At 32.8% G+C, this 14,800-nt stretch overlaps 1 protein-coding gene across 2 annotated transcripts in view; it reads right to left on the bottom strand.

Moving 5' to 3' along the window:
* Tsp5D (Tetraspanin 5D) overlaps positions 1-14,800 on the bottom strand; it is a 92,254-nt gene that overhangs the window by 65,088 nt on the left and 12,366 nt on the right. Inside the window, exon 1 of one of the 2 annotated variants that reach the window (XM_072537691.1) lies at positions 7,577-7,680. The exons of the other annotated variant lie outside the window; for it this stretch is intronic. The gene's annotated coding sequence lies outside the window, so the exon portion shown is untranslated. Of the gene's footprint in view, positions 1-7,576; positions 7,681-14,800 lie in introns of those variants that run through there. 2 annotated transcript variants of the gene reach the window in all.

Here is a 14,800-nt window from a genome sequence, read left to right as displayed (position 1 = left end):
GCAAAAAGAAATAAATGGTTTGATGAAGAATGCGAGGATACCTTAAAAGAAGCAAACAAACGAAGAATCGACTACCTAACAAACCCGACAGATGAAAAGCGTGAACAATACAATAGAGAGAGAGCCATAGCCAGAAGAACAGTAAGGAGAAAAAAGAGACAACATTTACAACAACAAATTGAAAAAGTAGAACGTGAACACAGAAGCAAGCAAAATAAAAAATTCTACAAAGAAGTAAGACAACATAAGAAAGGTGCATATATAAGAACACCGAACTTTGTGAGAGATAAAAATGAGCAAATGATTACAGCTGAAAATAAAATAATCGAAAGATGGGCTGAATACTTTAAAAGTCTTCTAAATGTCCAGGTAGACGCGGATGGAAATAAAGCAAATTGTGAGTACCAAACGGCCGAGATAGAAGTACCCCCGCCAAGCCGGGAAGAAATTATCACGGCGATAGAAACCCTAAAAAATGACAAATCCCCGGGACTAGACAATATTGATGCAGAACTGATTAAAAAAGGAGGGCATGAACTTAGAACTAAAATACACCAATTAATGAAAGAAGCCTGGGAACAAGAAATAATGCCACAAGAATGGCCCGAATGTATTATCGTGCCAATACATAAAAAAGGCAGAAAGGATACATGTGGCAACTACAGGGGAATCTCACTAATCGGTACTACATATAAGATATTAGCTTCAGTTGTACTAAAACGATTACTGCCATATACAGAGGAAATTATTGGCGATTACCAATGCGGCTTTAGGCCTGGAAGATCAACAATCGACCAAATATTTACTATCAGACATATGCTAGAAAAGTATTGGGAATATAATAAAGAAGTACACCAGATCTTCATAGATTTCAAACAAGCATATGATTCCATAGATCGCTTAAAACTGTGGAGTGCAATGATGGAGTTAGGCGTACCAAAGAAGCTGACCATGATTGCGCGAATGTGTGTCAACAATTCCTTTGCACAAATTAGAATAGGAGGCAAAACTTCAAAGGCTTTCGGCATAAGCACCGGACTCAGACAGGGAGACCCGCTGTCCCCATTACTATTTAACCTAGCATTGGAATATGCAATGCGAAAAATCTATACCAGAGTCAAACCAGACATAACTGCCAGAGGAGCACAGATTATTCTCGCATTTGCAGATGATGTAGATGCAGTAGCACAGACAACACTCTAAGTTAAGGATATAGTATCGAACTTTGAAGAAGCAACACTAAGCGTAGGCCTGAAAATAAACGAAGAAAAAACTAAATACATGGTCGTATCAAAAAAGGAACGACAGCGAATAAGACAAAACATTACCATAAACGATCATAATTTTGAGGTGGTCAAAGAATTCAAATACCTAAGAGCAACAATTACCAGTGAAAACACAGGAGAACGGGAGGTTGAAATACGAATACTGGCGGGGAATAAATCATTCTTTGCCATTCAACATCTAATGAGGTCAAAGCTTCTCTCAAGGCGTGCCAAAATCCAAATGTACAAAACCATAATACGACCAGCAGTGACATATGGAAGTGAAACATGGACATTGAGAAAGAAAGAAATCAATAAGCTATTAGTATGGGAACGCAAAATCCTGCGAATTATATATGGTCCTTGCAGGGACAGCGTGACAAATGAATGGAGGAGCAGATACAACAATGAAATAGAGACTCTCTTCGGGAAAGGAAACATCGTAAGATACATAAAAGCCAATAGATTAAGATGGGCAGGCCACGTGGTACGGAGTGATGACGACAGACTGATTAGCAATGTGTTTTGGGAAAGACCAGATGGTAGAAGATCGACAGGAAGGCCTAGAAAAAGGTGGAAAGACGCAGTCAGGGAAGACCTGGAGAAGATGGAAGTGAAGCCATGGGAAATAATAGCACAGGATCGGAATCAATGGAAGGCAATAGTAAACGCGGCAAAAACTCACGAAGAGTTGTAAAAGCCAATGATGATGATGATTATTAGCTATCCGAGAATTTTAATTCAGAATATTGTTGAACGAACGATCCGACAGGATAAGTTTTTGGAATGCTGCAAACAAAAATGTTCCAAGAGGTCCAGGATTGACTCTGAGAATTTTCTCACTGACAACCAAATAAAGATACTTGACTGGTGTAGAATTTTTGCCAGATCTTAATCCAATCGAAATACTAATAAAGTTTATGAAAATAAATATAACTACACTATCCACATTTAGATACAAATGTTTGTGAATCAAAACAAAAAAATCAATTTTTGATTGGTCTTCGGTAAAAAATATTCATTCTTGCGGTATATCATGTCATATTAACCAAAAATTGGACAAGCTATATTTATGATATCACGGGCACTATCAACTTGCACCTTTCTGCTCTTCCAAAAAGTTTTTAGTTCATAAAAACCTCACTCTGTGTAAAGGGTTTCAGTAGTGCGAATAATTAAGAAAAACCTGTTTATCTTGAGGATTTCCTGAACGTGGAAGTTTACAGTTACACTTCGTTTTTCGTCTTAAATGTTCCCCAAACTCCACTTCTTGAAGTCTAACTTTATGTAACCTATGTCATCCTCATATACTGTTAATAGTCCAGATACTGAGGCTTAAAATATGGTAATACCTCCGAATTTTTTATAACTGCATCGATTTCTTTGAAAATTTCAAATTAAGCTTATCTTACCCTCCACTTCAAAAGTTATGTACGCTCTAGGTGCGCTTTTTGTTTTTAAGGGGTGAAAACTACCCCTTATTGAAGAAACTGGGAAAAACACCTATTTAATTATTTTATGCACTTAAATCTTGTTTATTCGCATAAGGTAAATATTATAAGGTGTTCTTTAATATAAAAATTAATTATTCACAATTTTCAACCCTTAAAACCCTTTAAAAACCCTTAAAAGCTAATACTTTTTATAAAAATAATATGAAAAAAAAGTCGTAGCAGCTTGAGACATTTCAATTATGTAAATAAAAATTAATACCCTAGCTATACAATAATATTTTATTTATTGTAAATTTTCAACCCTTACAACCGCCCTTATGAATTACATGACAAAAATGAATTAAAAATGAATTAAAAAATATTTTTATCGGTTTGAAACATTTCTTGAGTGCATTCTATTTAAAGAAAATTAATTTTTTGCATATAAAATAACTATTAATCATAATTTCAACATTTCAACCCTCACAACCAACCCCTTTTTAAAAAAATTAATTTAATATATTTTTATTGGTCTGAAACATTTCTTGAGCGCATTTTATTAAACAAAAATTAATTTCTTGCTTATAAAATAACATTTTATTATTTTTTCAACATTTTAACCCTCACAACCACCCCCTTTGTCAAAAATGAATTAAAAAATATTTTTAACTATTTGAAACATTTTTAGAGTGCATTGTTTGTAGACAAAAATTAATTTTTTACTTATAAAATGAGCCTACTTTTACAACCCTTACAAGCACCCCTTTTGATGAAAATAAAATCCTTAACTTAGACATGGACATAAATAGAAAAAAATTAGTTTATAATATATTACAATTTTTTTATTTTCCAAAAAACTAAAAATAAAACCAATGCTCCAAATTATAAAATTTTTCCATGCTCCAAAATTTATTCTAAAAAGTACTATTGGTTTTTTTACAATAACTCGGTTAATTTTGATGCTACAACATGCATAAAAAAAACGATTTTACAGGTAATTTAACGGGCTATAAGTATAGGAATCGTAAAACATTCTAAAGTCCTTCATGTTTAAAGGGTGAAGGGTCAAAAGGTCGGAGACCAGTCGTTCATGCGCTATAAAGCAAACTTCAACCAACTATATCTCCGTTATTTTTTAAGCTACAAAAAAATTAAAAAATGAAAATTTTTGTTGAAAAAAAACCTATTTTTTTGTATTGTGTCATCTTTTACGTATCTTTTATAGTTTTGAAGTTATTATAAAAAAAAGATTTTATTTAATATTTACAAAAAAAAATGTAATCATACTTTTTTCAAAAACTGGGTATTCTAAAGTGGCTAAACTTTTGCATCATACAAAAAACACTAAAATAAAGTGAATTCTATAAGGAAAACAATTTATTTCAATCCTAGTGAACATGACGTTAGTTTTATTGCGTTTTTTTTTACAAAAATTTGAGAAACTCATCGTTTTTTAGATCGTATCTCACGTACAGTTAGTGCAAAGGACTTTTACCACCACTCATTTTAAAGGTCTTTTCAAGCTCTTTTAAAAATATTATGAGTTTTTGTCGAAAAATGTACCCGTTTTCCGTTATTTAACGTTAAATACTCGTATTGAAAGACAAAAACAAAAACAAACCTTCTTTGAACAGCCATATATCTCAGTTAATATTGAACTGAAAATATTCATTAAAAAACCAATCTTTTTTTGTTTTTTTATGGGCTTTAATTTTAGTCGTTACACTTTTTTTAATAAAACTCTTAGTTTCAAAGCTATTCTTAACAAACCTTTGAAAAACATGTTTTTTTAACGAAAAATGACACTTTTCAACAGCGAATAACTGAAAAGGTATTGATCTAGCAAAAAAAATGTTTACTACATTTTTTGTTTAAAATTTGTCTTTCTATCGAATAGCGCAGTTATTTTGAGTGAAAAAAATTCCACCCTCGAAAAGGGGTGGCAAACACCCCCAGGGTGGAAGCGCACATCGGCACTATATAACTGTTGTTCCTTGAGTAATTATTTACCAACACACAAAATTTCAAATGAATCGATTCAGTTATAAAAAATTCGGAGGTAAAAACCCTCAGTAACTGATCTATAAGCAAATTTCAACTTGTCGTTCAGACGAACTTAGAACAGAAAATATACTGAACCGCCTAGCTATTTCTCATCCCCTAATAATCGACAGCAGGACTCCATCCATCTTGAGCTACGACTGACATCTGAATCGGTATGTCCTGAAAATGATTAATGAAAAGCAATCCAGAAACAACACCCTTTTTGGCTGACCTCGTTAACTAATTCTTGCAGACACCAGCGATATATTTATTTCTACATATATATCACACTCCCAATTACGAATAAGAGCGAATACTAAGTAATGTATTCATTCATTGAGCTAAAATAATGGTTATTGTTATTACACACGAGGGTGAAGTTTATGGCACCTGCTCTAAATGAGGGTCGTAAATCTGTGCAGATGCTAACATTTTTCTAGGTTAACGATTTTCTATTTTCGATGGAATCTAATATCTACATCATTGGTTTTAAATATAGTAGGTCGGGAAATTACGTAGATATTAAAAAAGACTTTTGAAATGTGCACATTTAAGAATATGTAAAAAAAATTAAGAAAACCATGAATAACTACATCCCGATCAAATCTTTATGTTAATAGAAATAAAAGGGTCTTGTCGACTCTTTCACATCTGTGTTTGTGGCTTTCAGATAAGAGGCTTTAGCGTAGGTTGCCTGTTTTGAGTCGTTGATTTTCTAATACAAGTAGTACGTATGAAAAAGAAATTATTAAGATCTATAAAATGCAAAAGCTGTACAAATACCGAATTTTTGTCTAGATGAATCGTGAATTAGTGAAAAAAGCGTTTCTTGAAAACTTGTCTACAGGGCAAAAGACACTATTGGGATAATGATACATACTTTATTACATATTGGCATTTCGACAGGTCATTTGATAGAATCACTTGATATTTTCCGTAATATTCTTTGAAAACCATCCAAAGTTGTTCCATGTTCAACTTGGACTCTATCTTGTTTAGTTTTTCCATTTCAATTGAGGGGAATTTTTCAGCAATTGCAGATAATATATGATCATAATTTTTGCCTGGATGTTGTAGATGGACTGAGTAGCTTACAAACTACCTCAATTGGTCCTAAGTTACGACAAAGAAGAAACGTTGAGCAATAGACCAAATATCTGTTCTCGTAAAAAGTGTTAAGTATAGGTTGGTACAATAGTGTAGGTTGGCTACAGTGTACTTATGACTTACGGCAAAATCAACGACTAACGATTATTAATTGTAAGCAAGTCAATATGGTTGTAATATGTTGTTCTAAACAATAAAGAAATAATCCATTAATAATATATTTATTTTGTCATTTATAAACTAAATACTGAAGAAAGAAAAAGAACCATTGTCAAAACAATCGATATACAACCTGGGACCAGAACTGAAAACTAAGATGAACGATGCAGAGGAAACGGATAATGAATCTAGAATACAAATTGTATAGAGATACTACAGAGAATGTATACTAGATACCCAAATACATAAATGAAATAATCCACGAAGTTAAACAACAGAAAATGAATCTTCCAGGAGAACCACGAAAAAGGGAATTTATCCTCAGCTGTTCCTAAACAGACGCGAGTAAAGAAAGGAGTATCTATTATAATAAATAAAAAATGGTATAAAAATATAACTTTATTAAAAGCAATGTCTGTGTACAAAAAGGGTGTACATATGTGAAATTATAAATATAATTTCAGTAAATGAGGACTGTATTACATAGGGCTGGTTCAAATAAATTAGGATATGTGGTAAAAGGTTATACAGATTATAGCAAATTAAGTTTATATAAAGTCTTACCAATTCTTCTGCTGCACATACACACACTCGCGGTATTTAGAGGCTTTCAGTCGCGGTTGTTCTTCATACGGGGAAACTGTCCGGTTACCGGTTTCTGAAGACGTGTTTCGCGGTACTAACACTTAGATCACACGAGATATAGCACATTTGCGTCTGTACACGATTTAAAATAGTACTTGCGGTATTTTTCGCGTAACTATAAGCGAGAGAGATAATTAGAGTAGAGAAAAAGCGTGGTAAGTCTGTACCAAGCGATAGGTAGCGATTGATAGAGAGATAATACGTCTGCCTAGTAGGACTCAGCAGACGAAAGAGAGGACGACTGTCTCTAGCAACAGTCAGCAGTCAAGAGAGAGTGTCTGTTATCATCGAGAGACAACAGGCAAGAGAGTGTGCCTTTCTTTGCTATCTTACAACTGTCTGTATTTCTAATGGAGTGGGGTTAAAATGTGAGTAGGAAGGGTTGGAGAACGGGAAATAATTGTAAAATTGTGGTAGAATGGTAGCTAGTAATACAGCGAAAAAATGACATGATTTTTCGCATGTGAAAAAATTGAACAGTCTGAATAAATAACTTTTATTGACAACTAAATAATTAAGATGGCGACTTGAAGAGAAGATTTTAACTTGTCAATAATGAACATAATTTTACATTTTATAAAGTAGGGCACTGATTCATTTTGAATTAAAATAGCATGCTCATATACTGCCCATAATATGTATCTTAAAAATATGGTGATTTCTTGAAGTATAAATCCAACATTATTTTTTTCAGAAACTTTATTATTTTTTGTGTAATAGTTGGTTTTGGATCAAAAACCTAATCCATTGAATGAATCGAAATCGAACACCATTTACCGCGATAATTAAAAATAAAAAGAAAAGTAATTGAATGAATGTTAACGTACGGAACCTAAAATATGTTCAATAGTATGCAATTTTCCAAAGCAAACAAATCTATTTAAAGTTGAGTTTAAATCAATAAATTCTTAATCAGTGATTTACCTTAAGAGAAAAAACAATTAAGAGATGTTTAACTTTCTCTAATAGCTTTATTTTCTTGTATCACTAAAAATAGATCACATCACACACAAAACTGGTTTTTTGGAATGAGTAATTATACTACCGTGTAGGTGTTAGTGAATGATCGGTATCATTCTTAAATATCGATATTTATATGTAGGAGCACTACCTACATATCTAGTGTACAAAAAAAGTTATAGGGGAAGGTCGGGTAAAATGGTCGCCCTGGGTAAAATGGTCTCCCCTAACATATTTGTTATAATTTTCATAAAACCGCTGTCTATATAGTTTTGTTTATTATATTCAGTACTACAAGCGCCACCTATATACGACGCTGTGAAGATGTGCGAAGCATAATCGGCTAGTTTTAATATAACCTATAAAAACACATGTAATATTGCGAATGGACTACTTAAGTGTGACGTCACAATGGGCGGCGATTTTAAAAACCTTTCCAAACATTTATAATTTGTGTGTATTTGTCGCATAAGAAGTTGGAAATACTGGTTTTTGTAATTGTTTGAAGAATTAATAAGGACTTTTGGTTATGAACATTCATTCTGTGCGATTGATATTATTTGTTGTTCGTGAATTTGCGAGGTAAGAATATCAAAGTACCTATTAAGATATTTACTATGAATGTTTATATTTAAAGGTTATGTTATTGTATGATTAAAACTTGAATAAATTTTTTTACTCTATTTCAAGGAATTTTGTTGTTTTTATCAGGGTTATTTCAAAATAAATCAATAAATCATTGAACTTATTTACGAAGTTGAAAAATGTTTACATTTAATAATTTAATGAGGAAGTTATTTTATGGCTTAAAGAAACCCTGGAGAAGTCACACTTGACAAAGCACTCAGTGGATTCGAGAAGACAGGCATCGGTCCTTTTAATTCGAACATATTCCCAGATTGGAAATTTAAACCTTAGTGTACAACTGATCGATCTATAGTGAAAAATGAAACCGTTGATCTCATCCATGAACAAAGAACTCCATCTCCACAAGGAGGAAAAGAAAAATTCGTAATATATCTTCATCAGACGAGTCACAGGAACGGGAAGCAAGTGTACAATCTTCAGATGATATCCTTTTTGGAAATAGTCTGGGGGAATTTTCGGAAAATTAAACTTTATTTATTGCAGCTTCAAATAAGGAAGATTCAAACCATTAAGTTGATATTACAAGCTATGCAACTGGTACATCAATCCCAATATCCGAAGTCAGCTCTCCAGACAAAAAGGTGGCATTAAAAGGAATAAAATTCCATCATCGCTAGAAAATACTTTTGTAATTCCATAGGATATATCTCCACTACCTCAGGAACCCCCTCAGACAAGAAGTTTAAGACCTTCGCAAGGATCAACTGATTTTACTTGCGCACCATTTTTTTTTTTCGATGAAAGCAAAACAAAAAACAATCAAGTCAACTTGACAAGCAACTAGAAAGGCTGTAAGCAGAAAGGTGTTTAGTGAAAGCAGAAATAAAATGTAAAAATTACTTTTTCTATACAAAAGAGCTATATGGGTCATTTTACCTTATGGACGGGGTCATTTTACCCTAACCATGGTGTAAGACAATCCCTTTAGAGCTTTCAAACAATAATGTTATTTTTCCTTTCACTGTAGACTTAGATATAATTTTTTTAAAAAATATGTTCTGTTATGCCCCCGTTATTATCTGTTTAAACGTTTTTTGTTATTTCTATGCTAAAAAATTTTAGAGTGACCATCTTGTCTCATTCTCCCCTAATTATAATGAAATAATCTTATCCAAACACATTAATGTCAGTTTCACAGTCACATCAGAAAAAATAGTTCTGCGTAACTCATTTTTAAAGTACTTGAATACCAAAATCTTTCCAAAAAGTATAGTAGGATAAAAAGTAATCCCTTTCAAGCCAATCGTTTTTAGGTAGACTATCTACGCATCTGCGGTATTAATAGGGACTAATTATTAATACCCATATAGGAAGTACAGATGGCTTTTTGGTTATTCTTCTCTTCTTGATGTGCCTATCCGTTACGAATGTTGGCGATCATCATGGCAATCTTTATCTTATCTGCAGCAGCGCGGAAAAGCTGCACAGATGTTGTATTAAACCAGATTCTGAAGTTCTTTAACCAAGATGTTCTTCTTCTTCCTGGACCTCGTTTTCCAAATATTTTTCCTTGCAGGATGGCTTGAAGTAGAGCATATCTGGATTCAATCCGCATAATATGTCCGAAGAACTATAACTTTCGAGATTTGATGGGGATCAGTACCTCTCGGTTCTTATTCATTCTTCTAAGGACCTCCTCATTTGTGACTCGGTTAGTCCACGGGATCTTAAGCATTCTCCGATATAGCCACATCTCAAAAGCTTCCAGTTTTCTGTACATATCTTCGTTCAAGGTCCACGATTCAACGCCATAAAAAAGGACATAGAAGATATAGCATCGCAGCATTCTTACTTTTGTATCAAGAGCGAGGTTATGACCCTTGAAGAAGGCCCCCATCCGATTGAAAGTGGATCTCGCTTTTCCGATGCGTGCCCTAATCTCCTGGTTGTTGGTCCATTCTTCATTTATTATGGTGCCAAGATAGTTGTAGTGCGTCACTCTTTCTACAGGAGATTGGTTGACGAAGAGTTGACCTGTTATCCTTTTCTTGCTATTATTATAAGCTTTGTCTTCTTAACGTTTATACTGAGCCCATATTGTTGACTGTAATACGTGATTTTGTTCATAAGAACTTGTAGGTCTTCTAAGTTGTCTGCAAATACTATGGTGTCATCTCCATATCAGTTGTTTAGCCGGTAACAATTTAGTAGAATACCTTTTTCAGTTTCGTGCAAAGCTTCGATAAATATTCTTTCAGAGTACAGATTGAAGATTAGAGGAGACAAAATACAGCCTTGCCTCACTCCATGCATGATTTTCACATAGTCAGTGTGTTCACCTTTAACTCTAAGATTTGCTGTCTGATTCTAAAGTCAGTAAAGATTTTTAATTATTTTCAGATCTTGGTTATTAATTCCTGTTTCTTTTAGTATTTGTATCATCTTGGCGTGCTGTACTCGATCAAACGCTTTCTCGTAATCAACCAGACATGCGTATACGTCGCAGTTGACGTCTCTGCATCTCTGGAATAAGACTTGTACTGAGAACAAAGCCTTTCAAGAACCAACAGCATTTGTGAACCCGAACTGGTTGGGGGAAATTTGACTTTCACACAGCTTGTAGATTCTCTTATCTTTTGATTATAGACCAGAGAAATTATTAAATAAAAGGCCTTTTTCGCGACACTTTTATTATAGGAAGTATATATTTTTTTATTTGAAATGTTGGCACTTTTACACGAATTAAAAAAAGTCCTACAACCGTTAGAACCTGAGTTAGCCCTTTTTTATATTTCTTGATTTTACTATATTTCAAAAACTGAATTCATAAATTTAAATTTATAAAAGTGGCAATATCTTCGGTTTTAATCAATAAAATTATTGTTTTTTTTTTAATTTGGGGTACCGCGTTGCATAGATTATAAAAATGCAATTAGTTAATTTGTGAACTGGTTATTTAACCGAGTAATTTGTTTAAACAATTTAAAACAAATATTTATTTTGCAAAATTTTACTTTTCTCTTATTGTTATGGGTAGAAAATATTATGAAATAGTAGATAACTTAAATATTTATGTAAGTATTATAATTATAAATAATATCTTTTAAAAATACGTGTTACTTTTTCTTGAATTACACCTATTATTGTTAGAATTGAAAATTGAATACAAATTGAAATTTTTGTAAGTAGAAAATTTGTGCAGATAAATAATTTGTTCCACATTAAAGTGTACTAAAAACAAAACACAACAGAATATAAAGTTTCATTAAAATTGGACGAGTATTTGTCTTTTTTTTTAAAACAAGATTTTTTTTAAAGACAAATAAGTGATCATTACATATTATGTTCGGACCTATTATCAGGAGGAAAACATAAAAAGATTAAAAAGAAAGATAAGAAGAATGGAGGAAAATGTTGGAATCAACACCAGAACTTGTAAATCAAAATTCATAATGAACTGATACCGCACACAAAATATTAAATGAAAATAATTACAGCATCTATTAAAGCAAACTGCTTGTATATGAGTATAATTTTTTAATATGTTGTCAATTCCAGCACGTGCAAATCACAGATATATCTAATAAAACTTGATTAATTTTATTGTTTTTAGACAAAGTAATGTTCTATTTCCATACAACTCAGTCCAACGACTCCTAATCTTAAAAACAATTGTTTAAATTAAATTTTATTGCATCTTTGAACAAATTAACTCGATCTTGAATAAATTATGAATTGGAAGCATAGCGGTAGCCGATCTTTTTAGATATCGCGACATTATTAATAAGTCTGACATTTACCTTGTTAAAAGTCAACAAGTCGTAACGTTTGTAGTATATAAATATCGTTATTGGACGGTAGTTCATTTACTACGTCCACCTACACGGCATTAAAACCTTACGTTTTATATAAAACTAGTTCATCAATAGTCTACGGGGGGTGTTCATAAATTTAGCGACGGCTCATGGGTAAATAAATAGAGAGTTCAATTGTAAATTAAAAAAAGTTTGAAGTCTGTTCCAAAATATGTTTAAATCTTAACTATTCTTAATTTTTCATGTTTAAACATTTATTTGTTGAAATATTTATTAACAATGTTGAAATTCAGAACAAACCATAGAGACCTAAATGTTATTCAGGTCTATGCTTCAACAAGTGGCAAATCAGAGGAAGATGTTGAAAACTTTTATAACAATATAGAGGAAGTACTGTGACTGACAAAAAAGGCGAGATAACGATGATTATGGGTGAATTTATCGCCAAAATTGATCATGGTATCGAAGGAGACAACATAGGAGCATACGGTCACGGGACCAGAAACAATAGGGGAGATAGACTGATACAATTCTGCCTAGAGAACAACCTGTTAGTAGCCTACATCTTCATCAAACAATATCCTAGAAGGCCATACACTTAGAAACACATAGAACACATAGAAAAGATAAAAATAGTTAGAAATCAAATTGACTTCATTTTGCTCGATAAAAACTTCAAGAAGTACATAAAATCTACTAAAACATATCCTGGAGCTAACATTCATTGCGATCACAATCCAGTTATAATGGATTTTAGACTAAAAAGGTTTCTCAAAGTTAAAAGGGTAAAAGTGTCAAGAAAAATAGGCATCTCACAATTGAAGAACCCTAAAAAGAAAAATGAAATACGTATCAAGGTTGGGAAAGAAATAGAAACGCTAGAGAACTTCGTACAGACAGTCATTGAAGTAACATGGACTGCTCTAGAAACCAAAATAACAAAGATACAATAAGAAGACATCGGGTTCACGAAAGACAACAGAAAACAAGAATGAATAATGAAAGCGATCATGGACATCATAGACGTAAGAGGAAAACATAAAACAAACCCAATAGAATACAAACGAGTAAATAAAATCATTAGAAATAAGTGCAGAGAAGCTAAAGAAAACTGGATGTCAACCAAATGCCTAGAAATTGAACAACTTTAGGAAAAATACGACACCTTTAATGTCCATAAAAAGGGAAAGAAATGACAGGTAGACACAGAAAGAGACAGGAAAAAATATTAAGAAATAATAATAACAAGATAATTAGTAAAAAGTACAGAAGACAAACTGGAGAGGTGAAAAGAATACATTCAGACATTTTTGACGATGATAGACCTTGTTCTCCACCATCCACGGATGATCGAATAAATGAAAAAGGTCCAAAAATAACAAAAGTAGAAGTTATTTATGCAGTAAAAGCTCAGAAGAACGGAAAAGCCAACGACCCAGACAATATCAATGTCGAAATACTTAAATTAATTGCAGACAAAGAAAAAGCCTCGACTTAATAACAGCACTATTCAATAAGATATATGACACAGGTAAAATACCATCAGACTGGCTAAAATCAACATTACCAAAAAAATTAAATGCCTTACACTGCGATGACTATCGAATATTAAGCATGATGTCTCATTTCATTAAAACTTTTCTCAGAATCACTCATACACCAATTTACAAGAAGTTTCAGATGAGTGACACTCAATTCGGATTTCGAAAAGGATTGGGAACACGAGAAGCTCTTTTTGCCTTAAATGTGTTAAAACAACGATGCAGAGACATGAATGTACATATATCTTCTTTTTCTTCAAGTGCCCTCTCCGCTACGGAATTTGGCAATAATCATTGCTATTCGTATCTTTGAAGCTGTTGCTCTAAATAATTGGTTAGATGTGCACTGGAACCAGTCTCTTAAATTGCGCAGCCAAGATATACGCCGTCTCCTCACGCTTCGTTTGTCCTGAATCTTTCCTTGGATAATTAACTGGAGCAATCAGTACTTTTTCCCTCTCATCACATGACCAAAATATTCCAACTTTCTTCTCTTGATGGTGATCAACAGCTCCCGTTCTTTGTTCATTCTTCGAAGAACTTCACTATTTGTTCCTTTGTCTGTCCAAAGTATTTTCAAACCAAGGTAGATATATATACATGTTTTATTAATTATCTAAAAGCATTTAACTGCGTTAACCATTAAAAGATGATCGAAATTCTGAGAACTGGAATTGACAAACAAGACTTGCGAATTATCTCAGAACTATATTGGCAAAAAATAGCAACAATTGAAATAGAGCACACAACATCCGAAGATATACGAATCCGACGAGGAGTGCGACAAGGTTGCGTCTTATCACCACTATTATTTAATCTGTATTCGGAATCTATATTCAGAAAAGCATTAGACGAGGTTTAAGGTGGAATCAAGATTAACGGAACCAGCAGATACAACATCAGGTACGCTGATGACACCGTCCTAATAGCAAGCAACGCACAAGAACAACAAAAATTTAATAAATGCGCTAGTTCGTCATAGCGAAATGTTCAGTTTAGATCTAAATGTTTCCAAAACTAAAATTCTAATATTTTCAAAGATACCAACAAACGTACATTTGTACGCCAAGGAACAATTAATAGAACAGATAACTTCCATAAAATATTTGGGGATAAAAATCAACAGCCAATGTAACCCAAAAAAAGAAATCCTGTCAAGAATAGAACAAGCAAGGAAAACACTCTGAACATGAAAACATTTTTTACAAGATCAGACCTTAGTCTAGAGCTCAGAATTCGAATGA

The sequence above is a fragment of the Diabrotica undecimpunctata genome, chromosome 1 (genome assembly GCF_040954645.1).
Source record: "Diabrotica undecimpunctata isolate CICGRU chromosome 1, icDiaUnde3, whole genome shotgun sequence".
In the NCBI taxonomy this organism is placed as follows: Eukaryota; Metazoa; Arthropoda; class Insecta; order Coleoptera; family Chrysomelidae; genus Diabrotica; species Diabrotica undecimpunctata.
The sequence above is the reverse complement of the archived record's forward strand: the minus strand, read 5'-3'. Positions and strand labels throughout refer to the sequence as shown.